At 49.7% G+C, this 15,456-nt stretch overlaps 1 protein-coding gene across 2 annotated transcripts in view; it reads right to left on the reverse strand.

Annotated features, from left to right (window-relative positions):
* Positions 1–15,456, reverse strand: part of SUSD4 (sushi domain containing 4) — a 167,498-nt gene that overhangs the window by 74,515 nt on the left and 77,527 nt on the right. The window lies entirely within an intron of this gene.

The raw sequence follows: 15,456 nt of genomic DNA on the forward strand, positions 1-15,456 counted from the left end.
TTTCACACATCTTGGACCACCTGAACTACACCAACAAAAAACCCGAGATCATACACAGTCTAGTGCACACTTCCTTCTGCTCTTTGTTCTTTGCTCAGAAAAGTGCTCTTTATAATTTTCACTTCAGTGGCCAAGAGGGTCCTTCGAGGAGGTGGTATGGAGTGGGGAGGCTAAGGAAGGTAAACAAACAAATCCAGCGCCACAGCAGAAGTGCCTAACGCTGAAGGCAGGTGAGGAGGCAGGCACGGTTCAGAGAGCAGACGAAATCCCAGCCTGACCTGGAAGGATGGGTGAGATTTCAGTGGGAAGGAAGACATGATGGCGCCCTAATGGGGACCAGCATGAGCTATGCCGAGGCCTGGAGGGGGTGAATGTGTTCAGGAAGCAGCAAGGGGACAGGATCGTTATAACTCAGGACGTGTGGTAGAGGGGTGCCAGGAATGCACCCACGTGCTCCCCACATCTCGGACCCCCCCATCAACCACTCCTCAAGGCCTGCTCAGATATCTCCTCCTCTGGAATGCCTCTCTTAATCCCACCTCCCTCCACCCCCAGGTCAACCGGGCAGAGTTCACCACTCTACTGTGGGCACAGCTCTGGACTGGGTTACTGGTAGAATGGTCGCCTCCCCTACCAGCCTGTGAGCATGGCTCTGCACTGAGTTACTGGTAGAATGGCCACCTCCCCTGCCAGCCCGTGAGCACAGTTCTGCACTGAGTTACTGGTAGAATGGCCACCTCCCCTGCCAGCCCGTGAGCACAGTTTTGCACTGAGTTACTGGTAGAATGGCTGCCTCCCCTACCAGCCTGTGAGCACAGTTCTGCACTGAGTTACTGGTAGAATGGCCACCTCCCCTACCAACCTGTGAGCACAGTTCTGTTCTGAGTTACTGGTAGAATGGTCGCCTCCCCTACCAGCCTGTGAGCACAGTTCTGCACTGAGTTACTGGTAGAATGGCTGCCTCCCCATCAGCCTGTGAGCACAGTTCTGCACTGAGTTACTGGTAGAATGGCCGCCTTCCCATCAGCCTGTGAGCACAGTTCTGCACTGAGTTACTGGTAGAATGGCCGCCTTCCCATCAGCCTGTGAGCACAGTTCTGCACTGAGTTACTGGTAGAATGGCCACCTCCCCTACCAGCCCGTGAGCACAGTTCTGTCCTGAGTTACTGGTAGAATGGCCGCCTTCCCATCAGCCTGCGGGCACAGTTCTGCACTGAGTTAATGGTAGAATGGCCGCCTCCCCTACCAGCCCCTGAGCACAGCTCTGCATTGAGTTACTGGTAGAATGGTTGCCTCCCCTACCAGCCCGTGAGCACAGTTCTGCACTGAGTTACTGGTAGAATGGCCGCCTCCCCATCAGCCTGCGGGCACAGTTCTGTACTGAGTTAATGGTAGAATGGCTGCCTCCCCTACCAGCCCCTGAGCACAGCTCTGCACTGAGTTACTGGTAGAATGGCCACCTACCCTACCAGCCTGTGAGCATGGCTCTGCACTGAGTTACTGGTAGAATGGCCACCTACTCTACCAGCCTGTGAGCATGGCTCTGCACTGAGTTACTGGTAGAATGGCCGTGTCCCTTACCAGCCCGTGAGCACAGTTCTGCACTGAGTTACTGGTAGAATGGCCACCTCCCCTACCAGCCTGTGAGCATGGCTCTGTCTTGAGTTACTGGTAGAATGGTCACCTCCCCTACCAGCCCGTGAGCACAGCTCTGCACTGAGTTATTGGTAGAATGGCCGCGTTCCCTACCAGCCTGTGAGCACAGCTCTGTCTTGAGTTACTGGTAGAATGGCCACCTACCCTACCAGTCTGTGAGCACAGCTCTGTCTTGAGTTACTGGTAGAATGGTCGTCTCCCCTACCAACCTGGAAGCATGGCTCTGCACTGAGTTACTAGTCGAATTGCCACCTACCCTACCAGCCTGTGAGCATGGCTCTGCACTGAGTTACTGGTACAATGGCCGCCTCCCCATCAGCCTGTTAGCATGGCTCTGTACTGAGTTACTGGTAGAATGGCTGCCTCCCCTACCAGCCCGTGAGCATAGCTTTGCACTGAGTTACTGGTAGAATGGCTGCCTCCCTTACCAGCCCGTGAGCACAGTTCTGCACCGAGTTACTGGTAGAATGGCCACCTCCCCTACCAGCCCGTGAGCACAGCTCTGCACTGAGTTATTGGTAGAATGGCTGCATTCCCTACCAGCCTGTGAGCACAGCTCTGTCTTGAGTTACTGGTAGAATGGCCACCTACCCTACCAGCCTGCGAGCATGGCTTTGCACTGAGTTACTGGTACAATGGCCGCCTCCCCATCAGCCTGTGAGCACGGCTCTGCACTGAGTTACTGGTAGAATGGTCACCCCCCCACCAGTCTGTGAGCACGGCTCTGCACTGAGTTACTGGTAGAATGGCCGCCTACGCTACCAGTCTGTGAGCAGGGCTCTGCACTGAGTTAGTAGAATGGCTGCCTCCCATACCAGCCTGCGAGCCCTTCAAAGGACAGGTCCTGTGACTTTTTCATCTTTGTCCCCAGAATCTATCACAGTTCCAGCATAGAAAGTGCTGCACAGATGTGTGTGAATGAATCAAGACAGCTGGAAAAGCGGGTTGGAGACATACTGGGGTGAGCCTAGGAAGCCAGGCTAAGCGAGGTGGCCAGTGTGGAGCCACAGGGCTGGGCAGGGAGTACCTCAGCTTGAGGGGTGAACTGAAGGACAGTGAGCCCAGAAGCCCACAAGGAGACCAGAGCAGGTAAAGGGTGATGGAGCCTGAAGGCTTGACAGTGGTGGAGACTGTAAGGAGTAAGTGTGAGACGCTGCATTCCAGGACCCCCTGTCAACTGCCTGGATGTTGGGGTGAGGAGATGCCTGTGGGATTTTGTACCCTGATGGTTGGAATGAAGCAAGATCTCTGACAGAAACGTGGATGCCAGGAGCTGATTCGGGGGGGGGGGGGTGGCCAGGAGTAAGGAAAGGATCCTGTGTGAACAATGGTCCAAGGGGACCATCACAGGGAAGGAGTACAAACTTCCCAGAGAACCGGAAACACCAGGGGGCTACAAAGGCACTCTGCCTAGTTTTATTACTCACACAGTCATCCGACAAGTCCTTACTGAAGAGTTATGCAAACATGAAGAACTCTACCTGGTCAGGGATGGTGTGCCCATCACCCCCTCCCCTAGCACAGCCTGCTGGTGCCAGGTCTGCTGACCGCCGTCAGGACATGGCAGAGGGGTGGAAACAGCCCTTGCCATCTTGAATGATCTCAGCCCAGACCTAGAAAGTAGTAGCACTGGAGCTCTTGCAGGATTTACCTGGTTTCTAGGTGATGCCCAGATATCAGACTAAACGTATCTGATCCTCTCTAACATGCTGGGCTTGCAAGATATTCTCAGCTGGTAGGTGGATGCACCCCCACCCAACTTTTGTGTGTGCATGCAGGATTCCTTTGCTGCTCCCCTCAACTGGTCTCTAGACCCCGGATATTCTGCCAGAGCCGCTGTGCTGAAAATCAAATCAGTGTGCTGGAAGTCAAAGCAGAAAGAAGGCAGTGAGGCTCCCGTGCTTGCTTTACACAGAAATCAGGAGGGATTGTGTTGTGGGGGAAAAGCCAAAAGGAAAAGCAGGGGGAAGAGACCACATCCAAATCTGACACCCCCACTTATTATTACTAGAAGCCCCTGGGTGGTGCAAACGGTTAACGTGCTCAGTTACTAAATGAAAGGTTGGAGGCTTGAGTTCACCCAGTGGTGCCTTAGTAGTAGGGCCTGGCAATCTACTTCTGAAAAATCAGCCACTGAAAACCCTGTGGAGCATAGTTCTACTCTGACACACGGGGTCACCCTGAGTAAGAGGCAACACAATGGCAGCTGGTTTGGTTTTTTGTTTTTTTTTTCCCTTATTACCTAGGAGCAGGTCTGATGTTCTACCAAACCACCGCTGCCTTTACAAAGGAGACGTCTCGCAGCCTTCTCAGCCCTCCTGTCACACATGGCCACAGCGGCTCCTGCATGTCCGCCCGGCCCCTTCTCCCCGACAGTGCGAGCTGCTCTCCAGCCCAGCAGTGATGATTAATGCCGGGGTCGGGGAGAAGGAGAGGCGTAAATTATCGGAACGTCATCCATTGACGCTTCATGGTTTTATTTTGAGGGAAAGTACTGTGGTTCGTCAAGTGCTTCCAAAGTGACGAGTGTCAATTACTTCCTTCGGAGAGTGGAAAGGCTGAGCAGTTTCATGGGAGGCGCTTTCTAAGCATGGATCCATTATGGTATTGACAGGGCAGAACAGGAGCAACGGAGTCCCTGACTTCATCACCGCTGAAGCCTGAGGGGGGACATTTCTGGCACGTTGTAGGTGAACACACACACACACACACACACACACACACACACACACGGGCTACTGAGTGAAATAAAACCAGTGTCTGCTCTAATGATATTGGGGAAGGGGTATCTGCGTCAGACAACGGGTGAACACGGAGGGTAAGATATATGCTGTCATAGAGGATGGGTCAGCCTCCGGGGAAAGCCCCACACTCAATCCCTATGGACACGAATGTGCAGACGCTGGCCACCCAGGAGGGGGCAGGCACTGCATGCAGGGGGAACCAACTCTATAGGACAGAGTAGAACTGCCCCACAGTGTTTCCTGGGCTGTAATCTTTACGGTAGCAGATCGCCAGGTCTTTCTCCCAAGGAGAGCCTGGTAGGTTCGAACTGCCGACCTTTTGGTTAGCAGCCAAGAGCTTAACCTTTGTGCCACCAGGGATCCTAGAGGGAACAATGGGTCTGAGGGAAGAGGTAGTTCTGCGAGGCTAGAGGACTGGTGCCTGCTGGAGGTGGAGCTCTGGGGATGCAGAAAGGAAAGGGGAGGCCAATCATGAAGTTGTCTGTGTCAGCTAAGGCCAGCAGCACATCAGCTATGTATGTAAGTCACTGGGCTTGCTCCTGAATGGGGGTGGGGGAGAGGGAACCCAGGATTTGAACATGGAAGTGACTGGGATCTGGTCTGCATTTGAGAACAGTTCTCTTGTGGGGAGCTGGCTGGTGCAGACCTGGCAGGAGGCAGGAAGATCACCAGAAATGGCTCCCCGCACCCACAGGCTGCACCTCAGGGCCATGGGGGCAGCTTTTTAAAAATACAGACCAACTGACCCAGCCTCTCTCTGGGTGGTGCAGAACCGGAGGTCTGTACGCCTACAAAGCTGTCGGAATGACTTAGACAGCCAGACCCAGCACCTGTCTGAGGACTAGCATTTGAGAACTGTACAATTTCAAGTCTATGGCAGTAACCCGAGTAAGAAATAAGTCTGAAATAAGGCAAAGGCAGTGGAATGGAGAGGGCTTCAGGAGATATTAAGGAGCCCTGGTGGTGCAGAGGTTAAGCTCTGGGCTGCTGACTAAAAGGTTGGTGGTTCAAATTCACCAGCTGCTCCTTAGGAGAAAGACCTGGTGATTGGCTTCTGTAAAGATTATAGCCTTGGAAACCCTATGGGGCAGTTCTACTCTGCCCTGTAGGGTCGCTGTGAGTTGGAAATCGACTCAACAGAACACAACAAGAGACATTAAGGACATAGGATCACAAAACTTGGCGACCAACTGGATGGGGGTTAGGATGTGGAGAAATGAGGGAAAAGAGAGGGGTCCAAGGTAAATCCTGGGTTCTGACTTAGATGACTGACTTGATGGTAGTACCATCCTCCTAGACTGACAGGATGAGACAAAGAGTGGGCCCAGGAGAACAATGCCATGTTCAGTGTGGGACATGGTGGGTGGGAATTCTGGGGGACACCCAGGCAGAGATGCCTGGCAGTCACCTGGAGAATCGAGTCTGAAGCTCGACAGTGCTCTGAGCTGGGCATCTGCACACAGCCAACTGCTGAAGGCATGGTGGATGCACTCCCCTGGGACCATAGCACACATTGACAGGAGCTGTCTGTGGAGGGCTGAAGACACACACACATTTGAGGAGCTGACAAAGACAGAGGCACTACAAAAGACTTCGAGAATAAAGAGCCACCACAAAGGAAGATGAGGATGTATCACTGAAGCCAAGGGAAAGGGTTTCTGGAATGAGGGAATGGGCAAAAGTGTCAGGCGTCACATACAGGTCAGCTAAGCAGGAAGCACCCACCGGCTGAAGAACGCTGGGACCCTGCCCCAGAGGTTTCAGGGAAAGTTGGGGGCGGAAGCCTGTCTGCAGATGTGTGAGGAGGGAAGTGTGGCAGTGAGTGTGGACTCCTCTTCTAAGACACTTAGTGTGACCAGAAGGAGCTAGGGCCGTAAGTATATGTGGATTAGAAGGCTCTGGGTGGGGCTGATGGTTAATGCGCCCAACTATTAACAAAATGGTTGGAGGTTTACCCAGAGGAACCTCAGGAGAAAGGCCTGGTGATCTGCTGCTGAAAGGTCAGGGCCATTGCAAACCCCGTGAAACACAGTCCACTTCTGACACACTTGGGCTGTCACGAGTTGGGATCTACTCAACAGCAACTGGTTTATACATGGATTAGGGTCGTGTGTGTGTGTGTGTTAATTTTAAGATGAAATAGATTGGAATGTCTCTACACAGTCGGAAGAAGAGCAGCAGAGAAAGAAAGGCTGCAGATGAGAGTGAGTGACGGAGGGGCAGGCGGGAAAGCACCCCCAGAGGTTGGCCATGAAGAGACCCAAAGCCTGCAGCTGGGACTTGCCTTCCACTGAGGCAGGAAGGGAAGTTATGCTGGAGCCTCCACTGAGGGAAGGATGTTCCCCATAACACACTCATCCTCCAGGACTTGGCTTCAATAGCACCTCTTCCCTTCCAGAAAGCCCTCCCTTACCCTTCAGAGCCTGAGCAGGAGGCCTCTCGTCCCACAAGGCCCCCCGGGCTCCTCACTCTGTCGGCGCTGGTTTACTTGGCTGTCAACTCCTGGAGGGAGAGACTAGGTCTTGTTCTTTCTCTCCTCAGCACCTGGCATGGTGCACACGGTGGGCATTCCACTGCTGCCACTGAAGGCGGACAGGTGAGGAGAGAGGGTGCCACCCACTCGCCAGGCAGCCATCTCAACCCGCCGTACCACGCAGTGACACCTCTTGCCCCAGTGTTTCCAGAAACTTGTGCATTCCACAGACAAGGAAAGGACACACTGTCGTCAGCCTTTCACCTTCCTCTCTTCTCCCAATCTGAGTGGACTGCATTCCCTAAAACGTTTCACAACCCTCTCCCAATCCGGAGACCCTGGGTGGTACAAATGATTAAGTACTCGTTCACTAACCGAAAGGCCGGCAGTTCAAGTCCACCTAGGAAGACCCTGGAAGAAAGGCCTGGCAATCTACTTCTTAAAAATGCACCACTGGAAACCCTATGGAGCACAGTTCTATTCTGACACCCACAGGGTCACCATGAGACAGAGCCAACTCCATGGCACCTGGTTACTGGTTGGCCCTCCCAATCCACAGCCCCAAACGCCTTGGCCCTCCTCCTCCCTCTCCAACATGGGGGCCAGGGGTAGACCTATAGTAGGCACGTGGCTGGGACAAATGCAACCTCCCCCCTACACACACACACGCACGCACGCACGTCTCACACACACACATGCATGCACACGTACACACCCTTCTTGCCAAGTCACCCTCTGCTACCAAACAAGCTTTGCTCACTGCCGTGTCCTAGGCACAGGCCCTCCGCCCACTGCCCCCCCAACTGGCTGTTCCCTCAGACGAGGACAGATTATTCAATCAAGGACTGAAGGTCCAGCCCTGAATCCATCAGAAAAGCGAGTCCTGCTCTAATAAATAAGTGATGAGAGCCTCACGACAACTACGAACAGAGAGCCGAGGGATTTCCTCATAAATCCAATTCTATAGTTTTTCTTTGCTCATTCCTTCCTTTAAAAAAAAAAAATTCCGCCCCCTTTCTCTGCTTTCACATAACCATAGTTAGCCTTCTGTGTCCATGCTGGGGACAGTAGTGACTCACGGGAACGCTGCTGGCTGCGGGATCGGCATTGGAATAGAAAGAAGGAAGAAGAACAAGTGGTGAGAACAGCAATCTGAAGACTGGATGGTACAAAAAGAAAATATTCTTCATCTTGGACAACTAATCTCACTGAGTAAGATTGTAATTTTCTAGGGTCTGCCAGAGCTTCGGGTTCCACTTTTCAAATTACCCCCTTCCGGATCAAGTCCCAGCCTGGGCCATTTTCTGCAGAGCTCTTCTGTCGTACCCGTCCATAATGACGATAATCAGCCCCGTCAGACGACACATCCATTAAGGGGTGGGCTGCCTTACACGCTAGCGCAAAGGAGGGAAACCGGCTGTGTGGGGGCCTGGTCACATAATCTTGCCCTAGGAACCTACATGCTTGAAGTCTCAACCCATCCCCCTCCCATTCTTCAAATTCTAATTATGCTTTGGAAATAAGGAGCCTCAGCTTAGAGAAAACTCACAGGATGATTTCCAAGGTGTTTGCTTTTGAGGGGAGTGGGAGGAAAAGAGAACATTCTGTTGTAGTAAGTTCTTGGAAGTGGCGTCCCCTAGAACAAGCCTTAGAAGAAAGATGACCAGAGTGCTCCTTAGAAGGGAAGACGGCGAGACTTCAGCTTGCTTACTTTGGACACGTCATCAGGAAAAACCAAGTGCTAGAAAAGGACATCATGGTTGGTAAAAGCAGACAGCGAAAATGAGGGAAACCCTAAATGAGATGGACTGACATGACAGCCGCGACAATGGACTCAAACACAGCAACGATTGTGAATACGGCGTAGGATTGGGCAGTGTTTCATTCTGTCGCCATGAGTCGGAGCACAGTCAAGGGCAAGTAACAGCAGTTCCTCCTAAATTCAATTTGGTGTGCAGCCCCTGTAGACAAAGGAGAGCCTTCCTAAAGGCACTGGGTACTTTAAGAACGCTAATGACTGTGGGGTGGGACCTTGGGGTTCAAACTCCAGGCGGCAGTGCTCTCTGGCACTAACAGGAACGAGCCGCTTCTCTTGGCCTGCGCCACCCTCCTGGTACTGGCATCACCATCACCAGCCCTGGTTTTCCTGCCCAGCATTGTGACCCAGAAACACGTCAGAGTGTCATGTGGATCTGGTTCTCAGTGGAGGGCACAATCCTTTTCTCCTGACCGGAACTTGTGCTAGTCACGGGAACTGAGAGCACTCTATCTTCCCACACAAAGAAACGCCTCAACCCCAGTCTCATTACGAGGCCTTGACACTTCTCGTTTAGTTACTTCTGAGCCTGCTGAAACCTATCAGGCAGTTTTACTGTGAGCTACTTGAGACATCTTTTGGAAAAGGAATCATAAAAATGAAAGAGGTGTGAAAAGCAATCTTTTGGGTTATTATCACTGAAAAGTCATATTCTAGAAAGGAAGAGTGTATCAAATGAAGCTAAATCAATTTAGAACTAATGCTGGGTTTCCATTTCTCTATAAACTGCTGTATGGGTCTTTAGGGAAGAAACAGGATATAGACCCAAAAATTGATTCTGTATGCATTTAGCTAGCGAGAGGGTCCTCGAGCTAGGGGGAAAGGGCGTCCCTGCTACAGCTTAAAGAGGAATATTTGCAAATCGTAACCGGAATCATGAGCAACCCCATCCTACCTCCCACGACACTTACTGTCAGCCTCAGACAGCTGGGGTTAAAATCACCTTACAGGTCATCTTTTGTCTTCTAGAGGAGGACCCTGAGGACTGGGGAGGTTCCAGACTGGCCCACCCTCACTCTGACTGCTAACTGCGGGGCTGGAGCTGAAACCCTCGTCTTCTGACTCCCACCTAGATTGTGAATGGCCCATGAATGGCATTGTAAACTCTTGGAGAGAAAAACCATTCTAACCGTTGTTGAGCCCCCCTATCTGTTAAAACAGGGTTGAGCAAATAGTAATGATCAAATGTTTAACAATTAAAGGTAAAACAATCCTCATGGGTCCCCCCAAAGCCAAGACCTCCCAGCATAAGCTCAGTATGCTAGGGCTACAGAGCCTGACTCGTCACCTAAAACATTTACGAATTCAGCCTGTCAATCACCAAGCATCTGCTGATCAAAGCATGGTTCTGTTCTGTGTTTCTGGTGATGAAAGATGCCCTTGAGGCCGTGACAACCTAACCCCAGACAGTGGTTCCATGGGCTAGAGTTGGTCCTAGAGACGGGAATGCGTATTGCCCTCAGTAGTGAAAGAATATAAGGAGAAAGATGTGATGCACTTGAGGAAGTCCTTCCCAACCACTGAAGGGCTTTCCTCCATGAGATGCATTCTAACTCCAGCTTCCCATGGGCCCATGGGCTGACATCTGCCTTTATTTCATCATCAGCCACACAGATAAAGTTTCCTTTAAACCACCATTTAACTAGTAAAATGTCACTGTGCTTCAATAAGCCTTTATACCAGCAAGGGAAAGAAAAAAATCTTCAAAAACCCTTTCTCATTTTTAAGGACTCTGAAAGTTTAGTCACCTAGACTCACTGAGTGATAACAAGCATAAACTAAAATGAATTGCATAGGTCCTGAGGATCTACTGATGAGATACTCCCTATTATGGATTAAATTGTGTTCCCCCAAAACGTGTGTCAACTTGACTAGGCCATGATTCCCAGTATTGTGTGGTTGTCCACCATTTTGTGATCTGATGTGATTATCCTATGTGTTGTAAATCCTAACCTTTATGATATTAAAGAGGAAGAATCAGAGGCAATTATGTTAATGAGGCAAGACTCAATCTACAGGATTAGGTTGTTATCTTGAGTCAATCCCTTTTGAGATATAAAAGAGAGAATCGAGAAGAGAGGAGAGGGACCTCATACCACCATGAAAGGAGCCAGGAGTGGGGTGCATTCTTTGGACCCAGGGTCCCTGTGCTGAGAAGCTCTTACACCAGGGAAGATTTATGACAAGGACCTTCCCCCAGCTTCCCTGGAGCTGGCTCCTTGAATTCAGACTTCTAGCCTCCTAGGCTGTGAGAGAATAAATTTATGTTTGTTAGAGCCACTCACCTGGGGTGCTTCTGTTACAGCAGCACTAGATGACTAAGACCATCTCCTTACTGCCAGCACACACCTCACCTTACACCTGTGGGCTTCTCTACCACTTCAAAAAGCCGTTGCTTGCAGAACCACCTTGCCTTATTTTTAATGAACAGACATATTGTTGTTACACACCGTCAAGTTGATTTTTGACTCATGGTGACCCCATGTGACAGAGGATAACTGATCCATCCCGTAGGGTTTTCTAGGCTGTAACCCTTATGGAAAAAGATCGCCAGGTCCTTCTCCTATGGGACAGCTGGTAAGTTCGAACCACCAACCTTTCGGTTATCAGCCAAGCTGCTTAACTGCTGCACCACCAGGGCGCCTATGTTCTGTTACTCTGTCTTATTCCCGAAACTATTTGAGCTAGTGTCGTACATGTAATAAGGCATAAGGAAGGAAAAGAAAAGGAAGAGAGAGGCAACATTAAAGAATCATATTAGGTGAAACCTAGTAAACCAATTCTCTAACGCCAACATTTTAAAACACGATACTCCTGGCCTTTGGTGTCTGCTAACACAGAACGACCTGGCATCTGGAAGTTACCAGCCACCTTGTAGCCAACCACACATTTGGGCTGGTTCATGACCTGCTCACCAGCCCATCCGAGATTTCTCCACAAATAGCAGATGGAGTGTTCCTTCTGAGCCTGAGATTCTAGAGAAGTTCTGTATATTCTGGACCTATGCCCTGAGCCAAGGCCAGGCTCAACCATTCGGAGGACCCCCACCCATGATAGATAGTTTAGGGGCTCTTGCACAACTTCCAAGGAGCCCAGGTGGCACAGTGGTTAAGCACTCGGCTGCTAATGGAAAGGTCAGCGGTTTGAACCCATCTGCCATTCTGTGGGAGAAAGACATGGCAGTCTGCTTCCATAGAGATTACAGCCTTGGAAACCCTATGGGGCAGTTCTACTCTATCCTATAGGGTTGCTATGAGTAGGAATCCACTCAACAGCAATGGGTTTTTTTTTTTGGGGGGGGGGTGCACAACTTCCACCACCACCCGTCTGTTAGTGTGTCATACTGTGGTGGCTTCCACGTTGCTATGATGCTGGAAGCCATGCCATCAGTATTTCAAATACCAGCAGGGTCACCCACGGTGGATGGGTTTCACCAGAGTTTATAGACTAAGACAGACTAGGAAGAAAGACCTGGAGATTTACGTCTGAAAATTAGCCAATGAAGACCTTATAGAACACTGTCCAACTCAGGTACTCTGAATGTGTCATCAGGAGGGGTCAATTGCTGGAGGAGGATATCATGTCTGGTGAAGTAGAGGGCCAGGAAGGGCAAGGGAGACCCTCAGTAATATGGACTGGCACAACAGCCGCAATAATGGACTTGAACATGCCGGTCACAATGAGGATGACGCGGGACTGGGCAACATTTTGTTCTGTTGTACATAAGGTCACCACAGGTCGGAGTTGACTGGACGCAGGCAGCTAGCTAGCTGGTTATCTATCCATCCCTATCTATAGCACTTCCAGAAAATGCTAGAACTGAACTAAATCAGGCCCTACGGTTGCCCTGGATGCCTTCAATCTTATAGAGTGGGACAGGAGGCAAGCCCATCCCTAACTAGCCTGCCCCTAAAAGAGATGTCCGTGTGGGCCAGAGACGACCCCTGCAGGCACAAGAGGAGGTCCCAGAACAAGCATGTGCCAGACATAGCAGGAGATACACACTGTTAAAATTACAATTAAAATCCATGGGAGAATGTGACTAGCTTTATAAAAACTCACTTGGTAACACGTATTTCCACAACAAGATCGTTACTAAGTGGATTCTTGATCTTCTCTGTTCCCAGTCTAAATCACCTTCAAATTTAGCAATATTTCAGATTTTGTTTTCAAAAAGAAAAGGGAAGAATGGCGCTTAAAAAAACAGAGATGCAGAAAGAAAAATTATAATCTGTTTACACGGTGACTCAGTCAACAAACAGGCACGGTGCTGGGCCCTGGGGAAAGGTGCTGACAACAGCCATTCTTTCAGCAAACTACGTGCACCTGGACCTCCTGAGGCACCCAGTTGCATCTAGAACTTTCCATAGCTCTTCATTGGCAGATTTTGACTCTATAGTAGGTCCTGAAATCAATTTTAAGGGTCACAACCAGCCCTTTTTCAGAAACGAAGTAGAGAAAAAAGCCAGAGTGCATCCCACATGTCAAGGTGAGTTGTTTCGGGTGGTTTTTATTAGTTCTCTGTGCACGTGCGCTGCTTTGCAATGTAAAGTATGTTTCACAGTCAAAAAGTTTGAAATACACTGCTTTAAATATATATACACTGTCAGGATATGTGAAAACATATTTTACTTCAAATACTGTAGTTGGTGCTTAAAGGGCACAGGTTCCGGAGTGAGATGAGCTGCTTTGTTGAATCCTGACTCTGCTGCAACCTTCTAGCTGGGTAAGCTGAGGAAGGTTACTTAACCTGCATGTGTCTCAAGTTTCTTTATATATCACAAAACCCACTGCCGTCGAGTCAATCCTGGCTCATAGTGACCCTACAGGACAGAGAAGAACTGCTCCATAGGGTTTCCTAGGAGTGGCTGGTGGATTCAAACTGCCAACGTTTTTTTTTGGTTAGCAGCTGAACTCTTAACCGTGGTGCCACCAGGGCTCCTCTTTACATGTAAAATGGGTAAAATCACAGTACCTCTTTCTAGGATGGAAACCCTGGTGGCACAGCAGTTAAGAGCCAAGGCTGCTAACCAAAACGTCAGCAGTTCAAATCCACCAGGTGCTCCTTGCAAACATGTTTCGTTTGGGTTTTCTTTTTTAATTTATTTCTAGGATTACTGTGGGGTTTAAGTGAGATGTCCATACATGTGAAGCAGCGACCAGGACACGGCAGGTGTACGGTGAGTCCGTGGAAGCTGCCATTCATTAATATCCAGCCAGCTCCCTACAGAGCAGCTACATATCCCTTCACAGGGAGGCAGCCTCCTGGTTTCCTAACCAGTCGCTGTCTGGCCAATGTGACCCCATGTGTGTCAGAGCAGAACTGTGCTCTGTAGGGTTTTCGATGACTGACTTTCCTGAAGTAGATCACTGGGCCTTTCTTCCAAGGAGCCTCTGGGTGGACCCCAACCTCCAACCTTTTCAGTTGGCAGCCGAGTGCGTTAACAGTTTGCACCACCCAGGAACTTCATCTTAATTTCCTACGGCCACCTTAATTTCCAAAAATATTCAAGCCTATCCTCTTTCCTGGAGTCCTGGTGGCACAGCAGTTACAGCTACAGCTGCTAACCAGAAAGTCAGCAGTTCGAATCCACCAGTCGCTCCTTGGAAACCATATGGGGAAGTTCTATTCCATCCCATTGGGTCACTGAGTCAGAATCAACTCCACGGCAATGGGTTATCCTCTTTCCTAACTCACTCTAGGAGTGTCTTTGAAACCAACCATTGAACTCTGAAAGAACAACGCACACTTCCAAACAGAGTCCTCTTCTGGCCAACCAGTTAGGTCATAAAGTACTCAATGGTTAACACAAAGCTCCAGAGACCTGAACTCTGACATCTTGAAATGAAGAGCCAAGCCAGGAGGGGGAATCACGGGACAGCAGCATTCAGTGCTCAGGCAGTTCTGTCCTTTGTTCTAAGAGACGACTGGTTCCTGGTAGAAACCTCTCAAGTGCTTCCTCTTGGGGTGAGCCATCCAGCTACAACACTCTCCTCAGTCAGCCAGTGGGATGTGTGTATGTGCCTGGGCACCCTGAGTCAAAACAAAGCCACAAACACACACACGCTGAGGAGTCTAAGATCTAGGGAGAAAAAGCTCAGAACAGAAGAGGAAGCTGAAGACAAATGTCCCAATGAGAAACAACACCAAAAACTCAACAAATTTAACGTTAATTAAAATTAATTCTCTTGTTTTCGAATTTAGTGTTCTGTCATTCCATAATTCAGTGCATTATCAGTTACATATTTAAGAGGTATGGGCGGGGGAAAGGGAAGCTGATTACTGTTACCATGCATTAGGCTAAGATTCTTAGGGAATACAGCTAAGGAAGGCCAGAAGGCAAGACTGAGCTAGTTAACGTAGTAATATTTCTGCCATACCAATAGCATGCTGTATTATTTATTACTACCAATTTAAACTAAGGAGACCTCACTTAAACCCAGCTATCGGAAGACACAACAATGAGTTGAGGCACACAGGATTTATCTATGAGGACTGAAGGCTCCATCATATCGGGGTTCCATCACCCAGAATCCACATGGAGCAGTGGACCCGACGTTATACACACAATAGCAACGTCAACTATTTGGATGGTAACTGAGTGAGGTAACTTTCCCTCGGAACACTGAGAGTGTTTTAATGTTTCAGGACATATCCAGAGATGAATAATAAAATCTGCTACGTCTGAGCAAGTACATGTAGCAAAAATAAGTCTTAATAGCATAATCTAGAGTTGATTAAAACAGATACAGACCACAGATGCGGA

Source organism: Elephas maximus, chromosome 24 (genome assembly GCF_024166365.1).
Source record: "Elephas maximus indicus isolate mEleMax1 chromosome 24, mEleMax1 primary haplotype, whole genome shotgun sequence".
Classification (NCBI taxonomy): Eukaryota; Metazoa; Chordata; class Mammalia; order Proboscidea; family Elephantidae; genus Elephas; species Elephas maximus.